This window comes from Hordeum vulgare, chromosome 7H (assembly GCF_904849725.1).
Source record: "Hordeum vulgare subsp. vulgare chromosome 7H, MorexV3_pseudomolecules_assembly, whole genome shotgun sequence".
NCBI lineage: Eukaryota > Viridiplantae > Streptophyta > Magnoliopsida > Poales > Poaceae > Hordeum > Hordeum vulgare.
Window position 1 is genome coordinate 192,658,754 of NC_058524.1, and position 17,820 is coordinate 192,676,573.

Genomic DNA, 17,820 nt, shown 5'->3' on the forward strand with positions numbered 1-17,820 from the left:
CATTTACGTCAAGGGTAATGTCAACAATAATAATTCATGAATACTTACCTCCAAGTTGATATATGAATATAGATCTTTCCCTAGCATATGACGTTAGCCAAGATAAAGGCGAAACAAGGAATTGGTGAAGATCACCATGACTCTTTCAAGGGCAAAAATTAAAGGTATAAGATAGGCCCTTCGCAGAGGGAAGCAGAGGTTGTCATGCGCTTTTGAGGTTTAGATGTGTGTCCTCTTAGTGCGGAGGAACGTCACTTTAAATTGCCTCCTGTGATAAAGAACTTTATTATGCAGTCTGTTGCTTTTATGTCTTCCTCATCACAAGTTCATACAAAGCTTATTTTCCACACACTAATAGATCATACATATTAGAGAGCAATTTTTATTGCTTGCACCGATGACAACTTACTTGAGGGATCTTATTCAATCCATAGGTAGGTATGGTGGACTCTCATGACAAAACTGGGTTGAAGGTTTGTGGATGCACAAGTAGTATCTCTACTTGGTGCGGGAGTTTTGGCTAGTATGAGGTGGAAGCAATCGTCACATGCTAAAAGATCTCTAATCATATAACATTGTTCAGAACCAAGCAAACACAATTCATCATGTCGTCTTCCTTGTCCAACATCTACTTCTAGGCATGTAATAGTTTAGTGAGTGTTCACAATCATAAATGGTGTCAGAGATGATATATTTATATGTGAACCTCTCCTTCTTTATCACTTCCTATTAATTGCAACCATGACCAAGGTCTACGTTTGTCTACCCTCAACAAGTTTCAATCATCATTCTTTTTATATATGAAGCCATCACTTCAAATAAGATCATTACATGATCTTTCATGCTTTTGTTCTATTCTCATTCTTTTGATCATGGAAAGAGGCAAAGCCCTTCAACTAAGACACTCTTTATTATATGGCTCACGAGCTCAAATACACCGAGGGTGACACAAAGCAAAGCTCAAGACTAAAACACTAAGGCTTTTATTCTACTAGAGAAAGAGAAAACTGAAAAGGAACAAACTGAAACAAAGGTAAAGGCAAAAGATGTGATGGTGATACGATACCGGGGCAACTCCCCCAAGCTTGGCACAAGCCAAGGGGATTTCCCATACCATGCTTAGTTGTCTTTCTTTGGAGGTGATGGTGGTGGAGTTGTTGCAACATGGGTTTGATCCTCTGTCTTCCAAGGCATAGGTGCTCCATCATGGAAAGATGAACGAGTCTCCGGAATCCTCAAATCTGCATCCAACCTTATTGATTTAAATCTATACTCATACTCACAGTTTTGGTTCTACAGGTCATAGATTTGGGCGTGGAGTTGATCAATCCTGTCATAGAGCCTGGAGAGGTGCTTCCCAATGTCATTGGCATCAATCCTGTGCTTGTTGGTAAACTCCATGATCATCATGTGGTTGGCGTTGAGTCCACGCTCCATCATCCCTTGGCACTTGAAGACTTGTTGCTCCATTGCTTCGAGCCTCGTCTCCATGCTTCCGGTCTTCTTGGGCCCCTCAACATCACGGATGTGCAACATCCCCACATGCATCTCGATAGATTGAGGGTGTTGCAGCACTGCCGTGAGGTAGGGATTGATGACCTTCTCGAAGATCTTGTCCTTTAGAGCTTTTGGGGAAGTCATAGCGATCTAGATCTGCAACAGAAACAGGGTCGAAACAAAAACAGAGGAAATCTGCGTGATACGAGGGTCATACCAAATGGGAGAATATATATTGATTTTTTCCAGACCAGAAGGAGTACTCCGCACGAAAACGGAGTCCAGGAGGCGCACGAGGTGGCCACAAGCCCCCCCAGGCGCGACCAGGGGGTGGGCCCGCGCCTGGCTGGCTTGTTGCCTCCTCGCGCATTTTCCGGACTACTTCCGATTTTTGTATTTTTCAAATATTCCAAAACAGAGAAAATTTCCTACTGGAAAAGTTTTGGACTCTGTTTTCTTACCGAATCACAAAGCTCTTCGTTTTCGGAGTCTGAAACAGGCTGATAAATATCCCTTAGGTATTCTTCCGGAGTTATGGTATTGATAATATTGCTTTCAACATTTATGGGAGTACATGATATATAATGCTTGATTCTCTGCCCATTTACAACTTTCGGACAATTACCTTCCGTGTTGTTGATCTTGATAGCACCGGAACGATATACTTCCTCAACAACATAGGGACCTTCCCATTTAGAGAGAAGCTTGCCTGCAAAGAATCTTAAACGAGAGTTATATAGCAAGACATAATCACCTACATTGAACTCACGCTTTTGTATCCTCTTATCATGCCACCTCTTAACCTTTTCTTTGAACAGCTTGGCATTCTCATATGCCTGAGTTCTCCATTCATCAAGCGAGCTAATATCAAATAACCTCTTCGCACCGGCAAGTTTGAAATCAAAGTTGAGCTCTTTGATTGCCCAATAAGCTTTATGCTCTAGCTCATGAGGTAAATGACATGCTTTACCGTACACCATTTTGTACGGAGACATGCCCATGGGATTCTTATAGGCAGTTCTATAAGCCCACAGTGCATCATCGAGCTTCTTAGACCAATTCTTTCTAGACCTCTTGACAGTCTTTTGCAGAATTAGTTTAATCTCTCTATTGCTTAGCTCTACTTGACCACTGGACTGAGGGTGATAGGGAGACATAATTCTATGGTTGACATCGTACTTAGCAAGCGTTTTACGAAAAGCACCATGAATGAAATGTGAACCACCGTCAGTCATTAGATATCTAGGGACTCCAAATCTAGGGAAAATAAATTCTTTAAGCATCCTGACAGAAGTGTTATGATCAGCACTACTAGTGGGGATAGCTTCTACCCACTTAGTGACGTAATCAACAGCAGCTAGGATATGAGTATACCCGTTGGATTTTGGAAAAGGTCCCATAAAATCAAAGCCCCAGACATCAAATGGTTCAATGACAAGTGAATAGTTCATAGGCATTTCCTGACGTTTGCTAATATTACGTATTCTTTGACATTCGTCACAAGACAAGCAAAACTTACGGGCATCCTTGAAGAGAGTGGGCCAATAGAAACCAGATTGCAATACCTTGTGTGTAGTTCTATCTCCCACATGGTGTCCTCCGTAGGCCTCGGAGTGACACTTCTGTAGGATCTGTCCCTGTTCATGTTCATGTACACAACGTCTAATAACACCATCTACTGCTTCCTTATAAAGGTGAGGATCATCCCAAAAGTAGTGTCTCAAGTCAAAGAAGAATTTCTTCTTTTGCTCGTATGTGAAACTAGGTGGTATATATTTGGCAACGATGTAGTTTGCATAATCAGCATACCACAGTGCACTACGTGAAGTATTGATGACATTCAATTGCTGATCAGGAAAGCTATCATCAATAGGTTGTGGGTCATCAAGAACATTCTCCAACCTAGACAAGTTATCTGCTACGGGGTTATCAACACCCTTCCTGTCGACAACATGTAAATCAAATTCTTGTAGCAAGAGAACCCATCTGATAAGTCTAGGTTTAGTGTCTTTCTTCTCCATGAGGTACTTAATAGGAGCATGATCAGTGTCAATAGTGACTTTGGAATCAACTATGTAAGACGTGAACTTTTTACATGCAAACATGACTGCTAAAAATTCCTTTTCCGTAGTGGCATAGTTTCTCTGGGCACTGTCTAGAGTTTTCCTAGCATAATGAATAACATTCAACTTCTTGTCAACTCTTTGCCCTAGGACAACACCAACAACATAATCACTAGCGTCACACATGATCTCAAAAGGCAAGTTCCAATCAGGTGGTTGAACAATAGGTGCAGTTATCAAAGCCCTCTTAAGTATTTCGAAGGCTTCCTCACAATCATCGTCAAAAACAAAAGGAATATCCTTTTGCAAGAGATTGGTAAGAGGCCTAGAAATCTTAGAGAAGTCTTTAATGAACCTTCTATAGAAACCAACATGACCAAGGAAACTTCCTATACCTTTGATACCTGTGGGGTATGGCATTGTCTCGATTGCATCAACCTTAGCCTTATCGACTTCAATACCTCTTTTGGAATTTTTATGTCCTAAGACGATGCCTTCATTAACCATAAAGTGGCACTTCTCCCAATTGAAGACAAGATTGGTGTCTTTACATCTCTCTAAGACTTGATCAAGGTTGCTAAGGCAATCATCAAAAGAAGACCCGTAAACGGAGAAGTCATCCATGAAAACCTCAACAATCTTTTCACAAAAGTCAGAGAATATAGCCATCATACATCTTTGAAAGGTGGCAGGTGCGTTACATAAGCCAAAAGGCATGCATCTATAAGCAAAGGTACCGAAAGGGCAGGTGAAAGTGGTTTTCTCCTGATGAGATTGTGCAATTGGTATTTGGGAGAAACCAGAATAACCATCTAGAAAGCAGAAGTGTGTGTGTTTAGACAGTCTTTCTAGCATTTGGTCGATAAAAGGCAAAGGGTAATAATCTTTCCTAGTGGCTATATTCAATTTCCTAAAATCGATCACCATCCTATAGCCAGTAATAATCCTTTGTGGGATCAATTCATCCTTATCATTAGGGACAACGGTAATGCCTCCTTTCTTAGGGATGCAATGCACCAGACTCACCCAATCGCTATGAGCAACATGATAGATAATACCCGCTTCCAGGAGCTTTAGTATTTCTTTTCTTACTACCTCTTTCATCTTAGGATTTAATCTCCTTTGATGATCAACAACTGGTTTGAAATCAGGATCGGTTTTAATCTTGTGCTGGCATAGAGTGGGACTAATGCCCTTAAGATCATCAAGAGTATATGCAATAGCAGCACGGTGCTTCCTAAGAGTTTTTAGTAACTTATTTTCTTCATGCTCTAAGAGGCTAGCACTAATAATAACAGGATATATCTCTTTTTCATCAAGATAAGCATACTTAAGAGTATCAGGCAACTGTTTAAGCTCGAACACAGGATCCCCAAGCAGTTCAATAGGTAGATTATTCTTAAGGATGGGATATTGTTCTAAGACAACTCTATCTATCTCATCCCTTTCATCCATATGCATATCTTTTTCATTTTCAAGCAAGTATTTCTCTAAGGGATCAGTAGGAGGCACGACAATAGAAGCTAAGGAAATAGTTTCATCCTTACTGGGCAACTCTTTTTCATGAGGCTGTCTACCAAACTTGGAGAAATTGAACCCATGTGACACACCTTCAAAGCCAACAGTGACAATTTGCTTCTCACAATCAATATGAGGATTGACAGTATTGAGGAAGAGTCTGCCAAATATGATGGGACAAAAGCTATCTTGTGCGGTAGGAAGAATGAGGAAATCAGCAGGATACTTCATTTTACCACACAAGACTTCAACATCCCTAAAAATTCCCACAGGGAAGATAGTATCTCTATTGGCAAGCTGAATAATGACATCAATAGGCTCTATCTCAACAGGTGCAATCTCGTCTTTGATTTCATCATATAAGGATTGAGGTATTGCACTAATACCAGCACCCACGTCACATAAAACATGATAGCAATGATCTCCTATCTTAACAGAAACAACATGCGTGCCAACAACAGGCATATGTTTGTCTCTAGCGTGAGGTTTAGCAATTCTAGCAGCATCTTCACAGAAGTGAATATTATGTCCCTCAACATCATCGGACAGAAGATCTTTGATGATAACAATGCTAGGTTCAACTCTAATTTGCTCAGGGGGTGTAGGTGTTCTAATGTAGCCTCTACGTATCACAGTTGAAGCTTTAGAATGATCCATTATCCTAACAGGGAAAGGTGGTTTCTCAATATAAGCACTGGGAACAATAGGATCATTATAGGCAATGACTCTCTCTTTAACTAGATTGGGTTTAACTACATTGACTTCTAAAGGAGCATGATATTTAAACCACATCTCTTTGGGGAGATCAATATGAGAAGCAAAGGATTCACACAATGATGCTACTATCTCAGAGTCAAGTCCATACTTAGCGCTAAATCACAAAAAGTATTTGTTTCAACGAAGGATTTAACTCAGTCACATGTGAAATTCATACCTGACTCCTTACCTTCTTCAAGCTCCCAATCTTAAGAGTTGCGTTTAATTCTCTCCAATAAATTCCATTTGAAGTCAATATCTCTCTTCATAAAAGAACTGGTACAAGAAGTGTCAAGCATGGTGCGGTCATCATGAGAAAGCCGAGCATAGAAGTTCTGAATGATAATTTCTCTCGAGAGCTCATGGTTGGGGCATGAATATAACATTGATTTAAGCCTCCCCCAAGCTTGAGCGATGCTTTCTCTGTCACGAGGCCAAAAATTATAAATATAATTCCCATCACGATGTACTAAATGCATAGGATAAAACTTTTGTTGAAATTCCAATTTCAACCGATTGTAGTCCCAATCCAGTATCATCACATAGACTATACCATGTCAACGACTTATCCTTCAAAGATAAAGGAAAGACCTTATTCTTGACCTCATCCTCGGGCAAACCTGCAAGCTTAAATAAACCACAAACTTCATCTACATAGATTAGATGCAAGTCTGGATGTGATGTTCCATCTCCTGTAAAAGGATTAGCCAGCAGTTTCTCAAGCATACCCGAAGGAAATTCAAAGCAAATATTTTCAGTAGGTGCAGCAGGTTGAGGTGCAACTCTTTGTGATACCGTTCGAGGTGAAGATACCCCGAACAAGCCCCTGAAAGGATTAGTATCCATAGTGATAAGTGACAATAAATTTCAGCACACTATATGAATGTTTCCTTACCAAATTCCACTTACCAAAGGCGCTTCACTCCCTCGCAACGGCGCCAGAAAAGGGTCTTGATGACCCACAAGTATAGGGGATCAATCGTAGTCCTTTCTATAAGTAAGAGTGTCGAACGCAACGACGAGTAGAAGGATTTGACAAGTGGTTTTCAGCAAGGAAGTATTTGCAAGCACTGAAATTATCGGTAACAAGTGATTGTGTGGTGAGATGATTCGTAGCAAGCAACAAGTAACAAAAGTAGCAACGGTGCAGCAAAGTGGCCCAATCCCTTTTGTAGCAAGGGACAATCCTGGACAAAGTCTTCTAGGAGGAAAAACGCTCCCGAGGACACACGAGAATTTCTGTCATGCTAGTTTTCATCATGCTCATATGATTCGCATTCGTTACATTGATAGTTTGATATGTGGGTGGACCGGCGCTTGGGTACTGCCCTTACTTGGACAAGCATCCCACTTACGATTAACCCCTCTCGCAAGCATTCAAAACTTCAAAAGAAGAATTAAGACAAAGTCTAACCATAGCATTAAACTAGTGGATCCAAATCAGCCCCTTACGAAGCAACACATAAACTAGGGTTTAAGCTTCTGTCACTCTAGCAACCCATCATCTACTTACTACTTCCCAATGCCTTCCTCTAGGCCCAAATAATGTTGAAGTGTTATGTAGTCGACGTTCACATAACACCACTATAGGAAAAAAAACAACATACAACACATCAAAATATCGAACGAGTACCAAATTCACATGACTACAATTAGCATGACTTATCCCATGTCCTCAGGAACAAAAGTAACTACTCACAAAGCATAATAATATTCATGACCAGAGAGTTAATGAGTAGCATCAAGGATCTGAACATAAATTCTTCCACCAAATAATCCAACTAGCATCAACTACAAAGAGTAATCAACACTACTAGCAACCTTACAAGTACCAATCGGAGTCGCGAGAGGAGATTGGTTACAAGTCATGAACTAGGGTTTGGAGATGAGATGGTGCTGATGAAGATATTGATGGTGATGAGTCCCCTTCGATGAGAGGAGTGTTGGTGATGACGATGGCGATGATTTCCCCCTCCGGGAGGGAAGTTTCCCCGGCAGGATCGTCCTGCCGGAGCTCTAGATTGGTTCTGCTCAAGTTCCGCATCGTGGCGGCGGCGAATCCACGAAAAAGCTCCTCCCTGATTTTATTTCCGGACGAAACCCTTCATATAGCAGAAGAGGGGGGCCAGTGGGCCAGCAGGCTGCCCACAAGCCCCCTAGGCACGGCCAGGGGGGTGGCCGCGCCTAGCAGGCTTGTGGCCACCTGCTGGCGCCCCTTTGGCGCTTCTTTGGCCCAGTATTTTTATAAATCAAGGAAAAAATCATCGTTGATTTTTACGGTGTTTGGAGTTGCGCAGAATAGGTATCTCAAACTTGCTCCACTTTCAGGCCAGAATTCCAGCTGCCGACATTCTCCCTCTTCATGTAAACCTTGCAAAATAAGAGAGAAAAGGCATAAGTATTGTACGGTGAAGTGAAATAACAGCCCAAGAAGCTATAAATATCAACCTAAAAACATGATGCCAAATGGACGTATCAGCATCCCCTTCTCCATCAACAATCATTAGTTCGTCCTTCTCCATACTATATTTTTATCTATTCATATGTTATGTGCTATGCTTGGAGTGTCCCGGTCTTTACCTTTTAGTTTGTTTTAGTTTTGCTTGCTGGTCATAAAGAAGTTACACCCTATCATTATTATTTGGGAGAGAGACACTCTCCGTTTTAATTGCTTACAACACTCTGGTTTTCACTCTTATTGTTCTGTGAGTGTTCACTTTTTGCTAGTACTGCGTTTAGCTCTTGTTTTCCACTCATATTTTGTTTAGAGTTTGTTAGTTTGCTTCAGTTATATATGATTATCTCTCTGGTATTTAATTGACATTATCTATGAGAGTTGTTTCAAGAAAGTTGATTAGTGTTGGAGAAGAGTAAAATATTTCATGCTTATAGTGGTGCAATAGGAAGCTTGTTTGGACTGTGGCTTAGACTTTAACATGTCATGTTAGATATTATCTTAATTATATGCTTAGTAGTTATTGATGTAGCATGACTTGTCTCAAATATATGAGAGTGCTTAATGTGCAATTGAAAGAATCATGTGTTGTTTTTGTCATATCGAAGCATAATATTGTGGTATTCTCCTTTACTGCTTCATTTGGGTTGACTTGGCGCATGCTCACACCATGTTATGACTACAAACCAGTCACCTCTAGCCTCTATGATAATTTAGATTTTGACTTGTAATATTATTTATGCTTTGATTAATAATGTTTTGTCGCTATGCATGATTATGGTCGTTATTGCTCTCTTAGTTGGTCGCTCCCAGTCTCTTGCTAGCCTCCACATGTACTGAGTATGAGCTCTACTCGTGCATCCAACTCCAAAAAAAAAGTTTGCCAAATGTGTCCACCATACCTACCTACATGTGGTATTTAACCGCCACTCCAAGTAAATTTCTCATGTGCTACCTTTGAAACTTTGAAACTTATTCTGTGCCTCTCTTTTAGCTCATGAGGAAGTAGTGGATAATTCATGATCTTCTCATACTGGACATGCTTTATCTTGGGTTTGCATGTCTAATCTACGAACCCCTAATACGAGGAGGGACTGGCATGAGTGCGCCCAACTCATAAAAGATAATAACAACAAACAAAACCTCCTTCACACTTTGTTCTTGAGAAATCAGAATAGAGATAAACAAAGGAGACTAAGGGGATGTGATCATCCCCACTTTGGGAGCCGTTCCTCGAAACTTGTCCAGCATGAGAAGTATTGGGCTATCTGCTAGCATCCGTTGACGAGTTATGCACCTCCCAAAAGTGTGTTTTATAATTTTATTTATTTCAAAAATCTCTAAAAGCTCTAGCACATGAGTAATCCCTGCTTACCTCTCCGAAGGGCCTTTCTTTTACTTTTATGTTGATTCTTCATCTTCTAACTTTATGCACCAATTAAGAGAGCATAGTTGTCATTCTGAGTATAATGTGCATAGTCCCAAAATATATTATTGATTGATTCATGATTATGTTATTACTTGTTCTCAAATTATTTGTATCTAGTCACAACTTGAACTTCGAAGGTGTCCTGGCATTTATGTTTTGCCCACCTCTTAAGGACAAGTGAAATGCCACTTTGCTATGTTTTCTTTATGCTCGAAACAAACGTAGCTTTTCATGTTGCAACATGGTTGCTAAGTTTCATTGTTAGAATTATATCTATCATGCCTATGTTTAGAGTGCTATGATCTCAACTTACAAATGCTTTTACAAATATGATGATCAAGATTATGTTGGTAGCATGTCACTTCAAAAAATATTTTGTTTTTTATCGTTTCACCTACTCGAGGACGAGTAGGAACTAAGCTTGGGGATGTTGATACGTCCAAAATGTATCTATAAGTTTTGATGGTTTCATTCTACTTTTATGTTTTTGATAATTGCTTTTATATTAAGTTTATTATTTATTTGGACTAACCTACTAATAGTTGCAAAAGTGCACAATGTTCTTGTTTTACACTTTGATGTGTAGGAACTATCAAAAATAGAAGAGGAATCCTTGTTGGAGTAGGACTCTGACTTTCCTGAAATCTGTCCCCCCTACATATTTTAGAGATCGTTTTTTTCCTCCTCGTATATGACGTCAAATGGAGACATAATATATGCTAAAGATGTGGGGAATTTTATGTTGATAATTCTAGACATACAATTCGGCCCATTTGGAGTTCGGACGCTCCAGGAAAGCCCGTTTTACTGAAAGACAAATATCTAATTACAGGATTACGGGAATCGGTGACGTGATTGAGTCCAATTCTTACCATATTAGATGGAGTCGGCCAAGCGACTTAGGGACCTCATTAGGGCTGAGAGGGGTCCTAGGAAGGTTCTAGAGGTGCCCAAGAGCCCTTGGATCAAAGGGGCATCCATCGGAGGGCCAAGGATGATCGTCTCGGCTCATATAAGGAGAGAAAAAAACCTGATTTCTGGAGAACCACCAAGAGCTACGAGATTTCCTCGCCGCCTTGGGGTGGAGAACCACCTCCATACCAGCACCATCTCCAAGGGAAGAAGGGGGGAGAAGGGCCGCCGCCCCCAAGGGCCGTGGCCTCCGCTGTGGCCTCCATCGGCTGCCGTCTCCTCTCTGGGTTGCACCTCTCCATCAACCTCTTGCTCACCATGGCAATGTGTGAGTAGTCTTCCTCGGGGCTGAGGTCTTCTATGTGTAGCTATGTGGTCATATCTATCTCACATGAAGTGATCTTGATTGTGATCATAGGATATGTTAATCTAGGGTGATCCCATGATGTTTCCCCTTCTTCTATGTATTGGATTGATGTACTTACTTGATCTTATCTAGTATAACCCCCGAGACCATGGTGACAACGGTCTATTGGACAAGGATTAGAAGAATATTTTCATGAGTGATTTCCTCTTTTGTGAATTGATTGAAGATTGAGAGTCTCTTGGTGCTTGTCTTTGACTATCCTTGAGATATGTTGTGGTCATTGTGGTACTCTCTTTGGATGGCCGCGATGACATTGGGAAATCCATAGACGAGAACTACGAAATCTGAGGTGTGCTTTTGTAGCCCTACATAATTCTCGTCCTCTGTTGATCACAAAGAAATGACCTCCAAGTACGTCTCCATTGCATGTTCTAGTGGAAATATCATGTGATTAGATTATGTTAATGTTGTTGGGAGATGCCACGAGTGAAAGTATGAAGCCTAGGCCTTGTTTTCCACCATTGAACGTCGTTTACTTTCAGTTTTGTTTCATGTTTGCTTGCTGTCATTTTTATTTCAGGTTTACAATACCTTGTTTTACCATCCATATCACTTGCCTTTTAACATCTCTTTGCCGAACTAGTGCACCTATACGACTGGCAATTGTATTAGGTGTGTTGGGGACACAAGAGACTTCTTGTATCTTAATTCAAGGTTGCTTGAGAGAGACCATCTTCAACCTCTACTTCCTTGAGTTCGATAAACCTTAGGTCATCCACTTGAGGGAAATTGCTGCTGTCCTACAAACCTCTGCGCTTGGAGGCCCAACATAGTGTACAAGAATAGAAGCGTTCATAGACATCAACGCTCCAAGCAAAAACACATGTCATGTGATGATTAAAAATATAGCTCCAAGTAAGATATACCGATAGTGTTGAAGATGAAAGAGGGGATGCCTTTAGGGGCACCCCCAAGCTTAGACGATTGAGTCTTTCTTGGATATTACCTTGGGGGTTCCTTGGGCATCCCTAATCTTAGGTTCTTGCTCCTCCTTATTCTCCTCATATCGATACATCACCCAAAAGTTGAAAACTTCAATCATTCAAAACTTAATGGAACTTCATGAGATGGGTTGGTGTAACAAAGATAGACCATTCACTTAGGTAATGCCAAGAAAATATTCATAATTGTTCTCACATAATACCTACTATATTCTATAATTCCCATAATTTATATCACTCAATATAAGCTATGGAAACACAAAAAGAGTAAACTATGCACACAAAAATGTGTGAAGACCTCAATGAACACCATACTTCCATGACTCTAAACAATCTGAAAATTAGATAACACACAGAATTTGCATGGTAATTTTTTGTAAAGATTTTAGAAGTTTTTTACTCTCGAGTAAAATCACATAATTCATATACTAGATGCAAAAGCTCCTGTTTTTGCACAGGATCAAACAAACAAGTATCCACATTATCCGAAAGGCTTTACTTGGCACATTATTGAAATAAATGACACAAACATGATTATTGCAGTAGCTTAATCATGTGAACAAACAAAAATAGTAGGCATAAATATTGGGTTGTCTCCCAACAAGCGCTTTTCTTTAATGCCTTTTAGCTAGGCACGATGATTTCAGTGATGCGCACATAAGAATAGTATTTGAAACATGCAAGGGAGCATCATAAATATCATGGCCACCATATTTAAGTCTAACCCACTTGCTATGCATAGCGATTTTTCAAGCAAACAATTTGTTGTAGCAAGAATCATCTTGCATAGGAAGGCAAAACAAGCATAACTTCAAAACTTTGAACAAATAGGGATGAAACTTGATATTATTGCAATTCCTCCACGCATATTTTCCTCCCTCGTAAAAATTTAAGTAGCATCATGAAGGAATTCAACAATATAAATATCACATAAAGCATTATCTTCATGATCCACAAGCATAGAAAATTTATTACTCACCTCACAGGCAAACTTCTCATACATAATAGTGGGAGTATCATACGAAACTTGAACACTAAAAATTCTTTCCACATTAAAAGAGTAAAGTTTAGTAAAAAATTATTCATAATTATAACATAACTATCATCACAATAGTCATCATAAGTAGCAACTTTGTTCTCATCATAATCAATTGGAACCTCTTTCAAGATAGTGGAATCATTATTAAACAAAGTCATGACCACTCCGAATCCACTTTTATCATTTTGAAAAGATTCAACACCCTCCAAAATAGCGGGATCATTAGTACCTAGAGTTGACACTCTTACAAACCCACTATCATCAATTTAATTATCATAAATAGGAGACAAGTTTTCATCATAATAAATTTGCTCATCAAAACTTAGGGGGCTAAACATATCATCTTCATCAAACATAGCATCCCCAAGCTTGTGGATTTTCATATAATTAGCATCATGGTATTCACAGAACTCATACTAACAATATTACTATCATGCTCATCATTTAAGGAATTCACATTAAGCATTTTTACAAATTCTTCGTCTAACAATTGAGCACAGTTTTCCAAACCATGATTTTCACGAAAGACGTTAAAAATACGAACAATTGAGGCAACCTAAACTCCATTTTTTGTAGTTTTATTTTATAAGCAAACTAGTTATAAGCAAGAAACTAAAAGATTTAATTGCAAGATCTAAATATGTACCTTCAAGCGCTCACCTCCCCGGCAACGGCGTCAGAAAGGAGCTTGACGTCTTGATACGTTTCGAATGTATCGATAATTTATGAAGTATTCGTGCCAATATTCTACAACTTTCATATACTTATGGAAATAATTTCTATTATTTTTTGGGACTATATTAATTATCGAGTTCTTAGTGCGAGTTCCTATTTTTTGTGGGTTTTTTGTTCACAGAAATTACATATCAAACAAAGTCCAAAAGAGAAAAAACTTACAGAGTTTTTTTGGAATATATGTGAATTTTGGTAAGAAGAATCAACGCGACACGATGCCCAAGGATCTCACAAGGTAGGAGGGCGTGGTCGGGGGTGGCCGCATCCTGATACCTCGTGGCTCCCCATTAAGTTGGTTGGGCCTCTTATTTCGTCGCAAGAAGGATATTTGTCCCATAAAAATCCCCTCAAAATTTCAGCCCGATAGGAGTTACGGATCTGTGGATATTTAAGAAACGATGAAGGGCCAGAAAACAACGGTAAAAATAGTAGAGAAACAGAGAGAGAGATCCAATCTTGGAGGGGCTATCGCCCCTCCGGGAGCCATGGCGGCAAAGGACCATAGGGGAGAACCACTCCCCATCTAGGGAGAGGCCATGGAGGAGTTATCCTAAGGGGGAGAATCTCTCCCCATCTCTTTCGACGGTGCGAGAATGCCGTCGGGGGAACCATCACCGCGGTGATCGTCTTCATCAACATCACCGTCTCCATAACCTTCCCTCATCTATTTATGGCGGTCCACTCTTCCGAACCCCACAGTAATCCCCTACTTGAACATGGTGTTTCATGCCACATATTATTAATCAATGATGTGTTGCCATACTACGATGTTTGAGTAGATCTATGTTGTCCTTTGGGTTGATTGATGATCTTAATTGGTTTGAGTGTATGTTATATTTTGGTGTTGTCCTAAGGTGTCTTCCATGCGGTGGACACGTGAAGGATTCATGCCGGAGGGTATTTCAATATGTTCATGATTCCCTTATAGTGGGTGGCTAGAGTGACAGAATCTTACACCCGAGTAAGGGAGTTATTTGCGTATGGGAGTAAAGCGGACTTGATATTTAATGCTATGGTTGGGTTTACCTTAATGATTTCTAGTAGTTGCAGATGCTTGCTAGAGATCCAATCATAAGTTCATATGATCCAAGTACGAAAAGTATGTTAGCTCATGCCTCTCCCTCATATAAAATTGCAAGAATGACTATCGATCTTGTTATCAATTGCCTAGGATGATTCGATACACCATACCATCATTATTCGACACTCTCTATTTGAAATATATTGTAATGTACTCTAATTTTATTTAGGCACCAACTAATTTCATATTTTTGTTTTCCGTTATCATGCAAATCTATCCTCTCTATACCCACGACGTGGTTCTATTTCTCGTTACTAGATAGAAGCTGACGTTCGATGTACGTAGAGTCGTATCGGTGGCAGATAGGACTTGAGAGAATATTGATCTTACATTTAGCTCCTTGTGGGTTCAACACTCCAAATTGACCACTTCTAGCTTTGGAAATTGCTACTTGGGGATTATCATGTCTACTATGCCACTTTATCCTTGTAGACGTTGTTGGGCCTCCAAGTGCAGAGTTTTGTAGGACAGTAACAAATTTTCCTCAAGTGGATGACCTAAGGTTTATCAATCCGTGGGAGGTGTAGGACGAATATGGTCTCTCTCAAACAACCGCGTAGTAAAATGCAAGAAATCTCTTATGTCCCCAACACACCCAATACAATGTTAAATTGTATAGGTGCACTAGTTTGGCGAAGAGATGGTGATACAAGTGTAGTATGGATGATAGATATAGTTTTTTTTAAATATGAAAATATAAAAACAGAAAGGTAGAAAGTGTAAAACAGCAAGAAAAACATTGTATAAATGCTTGTAAATAAGGCATATGGTTCATACTTTCACTAGAGCAATCTCTCAGTAATGCTAACATAACAGAATCATATGATCACCCCTCAACGTGCAACAAAAATCACTCCAAAGTTCATAAGTAGAGGAGAACATAAGATGAAATTGTCGTAAGTAGTGAACCACCTCAAAGTTATTTTTTTCGATCAATCCTTTGACCTATTACTATAAGTGTCATAAACAGCCCTAGAGTTCGTACTAGAATAACACCCATGATACATATCAATCAACCGTAATGTCACCTCAAGCATCCGTGGGTATACGGCATGGATCAAACAATTCCAGATTCACCATGTTCAATCTAACACAAAGAACTTCAAAGAGTACCCCAAGATTTCTATCAGAGAACATAATATGAAGACTACAATCAAGCCCTATGCATAGATACCCAAGGTCAACGGAATCCACAAGTTCATGCCATAACATATATCAAGTGAATCATATGAATACTCCATTGTTACCACAGGTATCCACATGCAAGACATACATCAAGTGTTCTCACCAATATTCAATCCAACATAATAAGACCTCAAACCGAAAGATTCGGTTCATCACAACAAGATAGCAAGGGAAGAACACCATATGATCCAACTATATTAACAAAGCCCGTGATACATCAAGATCATGCCATCTCAAAAACACAAGAGAGAGATAGAGAGAGAGAGAGATTGAACACATATGAGTACTGAAAAGAGCGTCAGCGCGGGTTAGTTCTAAATAAATCACACAAAGTGCATCAAATCCATATAAAATATTGAAAACATTGGTGAATATGGCCTGGATACTCCATAAATTATGTATACGTTGGAGACGTATCATTGACTTTTGGAGACAACTCCAAGGGTAAGGTAGCCGGTCTTGGTAAGGTGGCATATCTCATGATAGTTCTATTCACAATGTCATGTTTGTTGAATCCCTTTGTTACAATCTTCTTTCCCTATCTAGACTAGCAGATTTTGGTTTTAATATGCTATTCACTAAAGTTGATTGCCAAGTGTTTCGTCAAAGACAATCATAGCATGGTCTTTACCGGTTTTCGTAGAGGTGATCTATACATTATTGATTTCACTAAGAGATCCAAATGACGTACTTGTCATATTGCAAAATATTCTAAAGGTTGGCTATGGCATAGAAGGTTAGCACATGTTGCTATGTGTAATCTAGACAAGCTCATCAAAGGTGATCATATACTTGGTGTTAAAGATGTTATCTTTGACAAAGATAGACTTTGTAGTGCTTGTCCCGTAAAGAACATCATGGCTACTAGCAGACCACTCGAGTTGCTTCATATGGATCTCTTTGGTCCCAATGCTTACAAGAGCCTCGGCGGAAATTCCTTTGGTCTAGTTATAGTTGATGATTTTCCCAGATTTACGTGGGTATTCTTTCTTCATGACAACTCGCAGGTGCAAAATATCTTCAAGAACTTCGCTCGCAAAGCCCAAAATCAATTTGAAGAGAAGATCAAGAAAGTTCACAATGACAAGAGATCATAGTTCAAGAACACTAATGTGGATACCTTTCTTGATGAAGAAGGTATCCCACATGAGTTCTCGGCTACGTACACACCTCAACAAAATGGAGTTGTTGAGACGAAGAACCGAACTCTCATAGAGATGGCTAGAATGATGCTCGACAAATACAAGACACCAAGACACTTATGGGTGGAAGCCGTGGAAACAGCTTATCATGATACAAACAAACTCTCTCTACACAAGATTCTGAGTAAAATGGCATACGAGCTACTCACTGGTAACAAACCCCAAGTTGGATTCTTTCAAGTATTCGGCTCAAAGTGCTACATTCTTGATAAGCATCGTCATTCTAAATTTTCTCCTAAATCTTATGAAGGTTTCCTACTCGGTTATGGATCAAACTCTCACACTTACCGTGTCTACAAGAACTTCACTCGAAAAGTTCAAGAGACGGCAGATGTGAAGTTTGATGAGTCTAATCGTTCGCAAGTCAAATAATTGCCAAATAATGTAGGAGATAAGGAACCTTTGGAAGCCATTCAAGACTTGTCCATTGGCAAGATTTGTCACATGGAGGTGAAGGAAATCACTTCATCAATACAAGTGGAAGCTCCTACTTCGCGTCAAGGCGAACCACAAAATGACATGGAGGCCTCCACAAGCGGTACATGACAAGATGAAGAGGAGCAAGAAGTACACCGTGATG